The sequence below is a fragment of the Arachis hypogaea genome, chromosome 11 (assembly GCF_003086295.3).
Source record: "Arachis hypogaea cultivar Tifrunner chromosome 11, arahy.Tifrunner.gnm2.J5K5, whole genome shotgun sequence".
NCBI lineage: Eukaryota > Viridiplantae > Streptophyta > Magnoliopsida > Fabales > Fabaceae > Arachis > Arachis hypogaea.
Genome location: NC_092046.1, coordinates 105,036,260 through 105,043,627, shown reverse-complemented (window position 1 = coordinate 105,043,627; position 7,368 = coordinate 105,036,260). Strand labels below are relative to the sequence as shown.

At 36.1% G+C, this 7,368-nt stretch overlaps 1 non-coding gene across 1 annotated transcript; it reads right to left on the bottom strand.

Annotated features, from left to right (window-relative positions):
• Nucleotides 1-6,819: 6,819 nt before the first annotated feature.
• On the bottom strand, nt 6,820-6,927 carry LOC112726126 (small nucleolar RNA R71). Its single transcript, XR_003165192.1, has one exon. It is a non-coding gene; the product is annotated as a small nucleolar RNA R71 (small nucleolar RNA).
• Nucleotides 6,928-7,368: the final 441 nt, after the last annotated feature.

The following is a 7,368-nucleotide window of genomic DNA, read 5'->3' as shown; positions in this document are numbered from 1 at the left end:
CTGAATCTTAAAGAACAAGAAATTAAATGGCAGAAACTTAGAACGCAAGAAATGTAAATTGCAGAATCTTAAAGTGCAAGAAATGTAAATGGCTTGAATTGTAAAGGGAATTGGGAATTGGATTTGCAGAAATTAAACAAGGAAATGTAAAATTGCAACAAGCAGAGAAGTAAAGAAGGACTTGAATTGAACCGGATCTTAAAACAGAAATGTAAATGAGCATGAAAACAGTAAACAGGGAATGGGAAATGGGAAATCTGGATCTCAGGACCCAAGAGACTAGAAAACCAAGTCTAGATCTCAATGCCTTCCTAGATCCAACAAGAACAATTGCAAAGGAAATGTAAATTGCAGAGAAAGTAGATGAAGAAGCAATTAACCGAAACTGAAATTCAATTAAGCAGAGAATTAAACAAGATCCCAAGGTGAGATTGAAACAGAAGTTCTTCAATTCTCCACCCAAGATCCGAAGCAAGAAAATTAAAGAGTGCTGGGCAAGAACAAGGAAGAAGAGAGATCAATTCTCCTCCCCAATTCTCTTGAATTAAAACAACAATGCTAGAATGTAAAAGTGAGCTCCCAATCAAACCCGAAAAGAAAGCTCTATGAAAACTAAAAAGGGAAGCTCTTTTAAAAACTTAAATCCTATGCTATTTATACACTTTCTTCAAATGGTCTTCAAGCCTTCAATTGGGCCTTTGCTCTTGATGGAATTGGGTTGATAGAGGCCTTGGTTGATTGCTCTTGGAGTTTGGAGAAGAACCGAATTGAACCGGGTTGGAATCATGAAAGCTTGAGTAAAAGTTGGAGTAAAAGTTGGAGGCTAACTTTTACTCCAACTTTTCACATCAGCCACCCTTCCTTGCTGATACCAACGTTGGGGCAAAAGTTAGGGGTCTAACTTTTGCTCCAACGTTGGCCTCCCCTTGCATACTCATGGCGCCAACGTTAGCCAAAAAGTTAGGGGCTAACGTTGGTGCAAACTTTTGCTCATCCAGGGAGAGTTTTTCATGCGCCAACGTTAGCCAAAAAGTTAGGGGCTAACGTTGGCGCAAACTTTTGCTCATCCAGGGAGTGTTTTTCATGCCAAAAGTTAGCCAAAAAGTTTGAGGCTAACTTTTGCTCCAGCTTTTGCCCAAAAGTTAGCCAAAAAGTTTGAGGCTAACTTTTGGTCCAGCTTTTTGCTTCCTGGTTCATTTTCAATTAATCCAAAAGTTTGAGCTAAAGTTTGAGGCAAACTTTTGCTCAAACCTTTTGTCCTCTCTTCCTCCTAACCATTCCTTCTTGCTTCAACCTTTCTCCAAGCTTTCTTCACCTATCATTAATCAACCAAACACATCAAAGCTATGCTCAAGATCATGAGATATTCATTCTTTCATAATATGCGACAATTATAGCATAAAACCTCATGAAATAGCATGAATTCATACATGGTTGATTAAATCAAAGGAAACATGAAAATCTACCCAATTGGCTTGCTTATGGCTCAAGAAAGTGCATAATTCAGTTGAAAACAAAAGAAAAAGGCTAGTGAAACTAGGCTAAGATGACTTGTCATCACAACACCAAACTTAAAGCTTGGTTGTCCCCAAGCAAGAAATGAATTATGCTCCAGGGTTCTTTCAATTAAGACGGATTGAAGAATAGCTTGTAAAGTCCTGTGAGTGAAGTGATCAAGTAACAGGTGGGTGAACTCTAAATTATATGCTCATACAAGGGCTTCAGTGCTTACTAGTCCTCACATATTGGGAGTCTTAGGTCTTAGGATTTTCATCCAAATGGTATCATGGAGATCTCTTTATATGTAGTCACCTTGAAGCAGCTTATAATTTCTTTGCTTTGGCCTTGACTCTAAGTGTCATGTCTCAAAGCGGCTCTTTAGATAAGCTTTCAATCAATACTCCTAAACCAGTTGGTTTTAAGGTATTAGGTGTTAAAGCACCCCTAAGGATTTACTTGCTCAAGCCTCTTTCCTTGACACAACTCAACCACAAGCATTTACTAGGCTAACAACTCTTTGAGTTTTGTTTCTTCTTTCTTTTTCTGCCTAGTAATTGATGCTCAGAGCCTTGGGCCATGTTCTTTTTGTTTTTGTATTTTCTTTTCTTTCTTTTGTTTTGTTTGCTGCTTCTTGGATCAATAGATTTTTGAGAATCTCCACAATACTTCTTTGAACTTCATGTCCTGCCTATGAGCTCCCATGCAAGTTTTCACAAGCATGTAACCTCAATACACAATCATACAACTAGAACCACCACTTCTCCTAATCTTTTGCTTTCCTCAAAAATTGTTTAATTCCTCAATCCTTCTTTTCAAAGAACTTTCATGTGATGCAATTTTTGAATATTGAGTGCAAACAAGTTTTGAAGAGAAAAATGTTGTGAATGATCAAGCATCTTGCTTATTGAATTACAGAGAACTATACTATGCAGACAGATAATCAGGGAAACAAAACCACTTTCAATCATAGCAGTGTTTGATATAAAACAATCACTGATCAATACAACCTTTTGGAATCTACTTGCTGTCCTCCTCCTCATCATCCTCATTGCTGGTTTTAGCATTCCTCTCTCTTCCTTTTGATAGATGATGCTAAATCTTTCCAAAAGTTTGTATGGTACCCTGCAGTGATATTGAAAGTTGCTTGTTCCCCAAGCACTTAGAAACAATGGTTAGCATGCATGATTTATTTGTGGGCCTTTTGAACTTACTTTGGTGTGGGAACACCAAACTTAGTACCTTGCCAATGGTTCTCATGCATTGAATTAACCATGTGTGAAATTTTTTTTCTTTTTTTCTTTTTCAAAAGCAATAAAACTGAAAACTAGGAAACAGCAGAAGAGTTAACTAGTTCATCCAACATGCTTGAAGCCAGCATTATGCAGAAAGTGAGAATGTGTTTTATGATGGGATGTTGGTGGAACACCAAACTTAGAATCCTTCATTCTCCTTTAGATTGTTTTGGTGTGCAACACCAAACTTAGCTTCTTGCAATATAGATAAAACTAATTAACCTTTTTATTGAAATAGATATGAAAAGATGGTTACCTCCGGTTGGGTTGCCTCCCAACAAGCGCTCTTTTATTGTCACTAGCTTGACATCTTGCTCTTTGATTATGGAGGCTGGAAATCATAATGCCTCAGTTTTTCTCCTCTTGCTGTAGGATTCCTTTCCTCCATGACCTGCACAATCACAAACAATCCAAATGAAAATTGGATATTCTCATGCCAGAATGTAGTCAGAGGATTAGTTGACATCATGTGTCAAACAGTTGGTAAACTTGAGAGATTAATGAACGAAAATCACTTCTCTCATTTATTTATCAAGCTATGAGAATCATATTCAGCAAGATAAACCAAGAAAACTTCACTCTATTGCTAAAGTGAGGTTTCAATTAGCTCAGGCAAAAATTCAAACAGTTAGTGTGTCAGTCAAAAATCAAAGAAAAAGTGCTTGATCTAAATTGCCACCTCACTTAATCATTGTCAATCTAATCAATCCCCGGCAACGGCGCCAAAAACTTGATGGGATATTTCTGTGGAAAAACGAATTTCTCCAAAACACCCAAATCTAACCGGCAAGTGCACCGGGTCGCATCAAGTAATAATAACTCACGTGAGTGAGGTCGATCCCACAGGGATTGAAGGATTGAGCAATTTTAGTTTAGTGGTTGATTTAGTCAAGCGAATCAAGATTTGGTTGAGAGATTTGTGATTTGCAGAATTTAAATTGCAGAGAAAGTAAAGGGAGTGGGTAAATTGCATGAAAGTAAAGAGAACTGAAATTTAAAGTGCTGAATCTTAAAGAACAAGAAATTAAATGGCAGAAACTTAGAACGCAAGAAATGTAAATTGCAGAATCTTAAAGTGCAAGAAATGTAAATGGCTTGAATTGTAAAGGGAATTGGGAATTGGATTTGCAGAAATTAAACAAGGAAATGTAAAATTGCAACAAGCAGAGAAGTAAAGAAGGACTTGAATTGAACCGGATCTTAAAATAGAAATGTAAATGAGCATGAAAACAGTAAACAGGGAATGGGAAATGGGAAATCCGGATCTCAGGACCCAAGAGACTAGAAAACCAAGTCTAGATCTCAATGCCTTCCTAGATCCAACAAGAACAATTGCAAAGGAAATGTAAATTGCAGAGAAAGTAGATGAAGAAGCAATTAACCAAAACTGAAATTCAATTAAGCAGAGAATTAAACAAGATCCCAAGGTGAGATTGAAACAGAAGTTCTTCAATTCTCCACCCAAGATCCGAAGCAAGAAAATTAAAGAGTGCTGGGCAAGAACAAGGAAGAAGAGAGATCAATTCTCCTCCCCAATTCTCTTGAATTAAAACAACAATGCTAGAATGTAAAAGTGAGCTCCCAATCAAACCCGAAAAGAAAGCTCTATGAAAACTAAAAAGGGAAGCTCTCTTAAAAACTTAAATCCTATGCTATTTATACACTTTCTTCAAATGGTCTTCAAGCCTTCAATTGGGCCTTTGCTCTTGATGGAATTGGGTTGATAGAGGCCTTGGTTGATTGCTCTTGGAGTTTGGAGAAGAACCGAATTGAACCGGGTTGGAATCATGAAAGCTTGAGTAAAAGTTGGAGTAAAAGTTGGAAGCTAACTTTTACTCCAACTTTTCACATCAGCCACCCTTCCTTGCTGATACCAACGTTGGGGCAAAAGTTAGGGGTCTAACTTTTGCTCCAACGTTGGCCTCCCCTTGCATACTCATGGCGCCAACGTTAGCCAAAAAGTTAGGGGCTAACGTTGGCGCAAACTTTTGCTCATCCAGGGAGAGTTTTTCATGCGCCAACGTTAGCCAAAAAGTTAGGGGCTAATGTTGGCGCAAACTTTTGCTCATCCAGGGAGTGTTTTTCATGCCAAAAGTTAGTCAAAAAGTTTGAGGCTAACTTTTGCTCCAGCTTTTGCCCAAAAGTTAGCCAAAAAGTTTGAGGCTAACTTTTGGTCCAGCTTTTTGCTTCCTGGTTCATTTTCAATTAATTCAAAAGTTTGAGCTAAAGTTTGAGGCAAACTTTTGCTCAAACTTTTTGTCCTCTCTTCCTCCTAACCATTCCTTCTTGCTTCAACCTTTCTCCAAGCTTTCTTCACCTATCATTAATCAACCAAACACATCAAAGCTATGCTCAAGATCATGAGATATTCATTCTTTCATAATATGCGACAATTATAGCATAAAACCTCATGAAATAGCATGAATTCATACATGGTTGATTAAATCAAAGGAAACATGAAAATCTACCTAATTGGCTTGCTTATGGCTCAAGAAAGTGCATAATTCAGTTGAAAACAAAAGAAAAAGGCTAGTGAAACTAGGCTAAGATGACTTGTCATCACATGTTAGGCATGTCATGTCTGGATTACATACTAAAACTTGGCTGGCTATTAAGCCATGCCTGACCCTTTGATTGGAGCTTTAGACTAAGGAGCATAAGATTCCTGGAATTCATATTAAAAATTTTGGAATCCTTATTTTTGTTTTTCAAAATGATTTTCGAAAAAAATTAAAGAAAATACAAAAAAATCATAAAATCATAAAAATCAAAAATATTTTTGTGTTCTTGTTTGAGTCTTGAGTCATGTTATAAGATTGGTGTCAATTGCATCTTCATCTTGCATTTTTTTCGAAAAATTCACGCATTCATAGTGTTCTTCATGATCTTCAAGTTGTTCTTGGTAAGTCTTCTTGTTTGATCTTTGCATTTGCATGTTGTGTCTTTTCTTGTTTTTCATATGCATTCTTGAATTCTTAGTATCTAAGCATTAAAGAATTCTAAGTTTGGTGTCTTGCATGTTTTCTGTGCATTAAAAATTTTTCAAAAATATGTTCTTGGTATTCATCATGATCTTCATAGTGTTCTTGGTGTTCATCTTGACATTCATAGCATTCTTGCATGCATTCATTGTTTTGATCCATAACTTTCATGCATTGCATCATTTTTCTTGTTTTTCTCTCTCATCATAAAAATTCAAAAATAAAAAAAATATCTTTCCCTTTTTATCTCTCAAAATTTTGAAAATTAGATTTGACTTTTTCAAAAATTTTTAAAAATCTAGTTGTTTTTTTGAGTCAAATCAAATTTTCAATTTAAAAATCTCATCTTTTTCAAAATCTTTTTCAAAAATCAAATCTTTTTCAAAAACTAATTTCTATCATATCTTTTCAAAAATATCTTCTTATCTCACCTTTTTCAAAAAAGTGATTGCAAAATATCTTTTCTAACTTCCTAACTTCTTATCTTTTCAAAATTTGTTTCAACTAACTAACTAACTTTTTGTTTGTTTCTCATCTTTTTCAAAACCACCTAACTAACTCTCTCTCTCTAATTTTCAAAAATATCTTCCCTCTTTTTCAAAATCTCTTTTTAATTAACTAATTATTTCAATTTTTAAAATCTTAATTTCCAAAAATTACTAACCTTTTTCAAAAAAACTATTTTCGAAAATCACTAACTCTTTTTCAAAAATTATTTTTGAAAATCCTCTCCCTCTCTCCTCTTATTCTATTTATTTATTCATCTACTAACAATAAGGAACCTCTTTACTGTGACATAGAGGATTCCTCTTCTTTTCTTTTTCTCTTCTCTTTCTTATGAGCAGGGACAGAGAAAAAGGCATTCTTGTTGAAGCTGATCCAGAACCTGAAAGGACTCTGAAGTCTACAGGCTCATGCTTTTCCCTTTTGCTGTGAGAGACAGAGCTAGAATATGGTTGGACTCTCAACCCAAAGACAGCCTGAACTCTTGGGATAAGCTGGTCACGGCTTTTTTAGCCAAGTTCTTTCCTCCTCAAAAGCTGAGCAAGCTTAGAGTGGATGTCCAAACCTTCAAACAAAAAGATGGTGAATCCCTCTATGAAGCTTGGGAAAGATACAAGCAGTTGACCAAAAAGTGTCCTTCTGACATGCTTTCAGAATGGACCATCCTGGATATATTCTATGATGGTTTATCTGAATTATCAAAGATGTCATTGGATACTTCTGTAGGTGGATCCATTCACCTAAAGAAAACGCCTGCAGAAGCTCAAGAACTCATTGACATGGTTACTAATAACCAGTTCATGTACACTTCTGAGAGGAATCCTGTAAGTAATGGGACGCCTATGAAGAAGGGAGTCCTTGAAGTTGATACTCTGAATGCCATATTGGCTCAGAATAAAATATTGACTCAGCAAGTCAATATGATTTCTCAGAGTCTGAATGGAATGCAAGCTGCATCCAACAGTACTCAAGAGGCTTCTTATGCAGAAGAAGCTTATGATCCTGAAAACCCTGCAATAGCAGAGGTGAATTACTTAGGTGAACCTTATGGAAACACCTATAATCCATCATGGAGAAATCATCCAAATTTC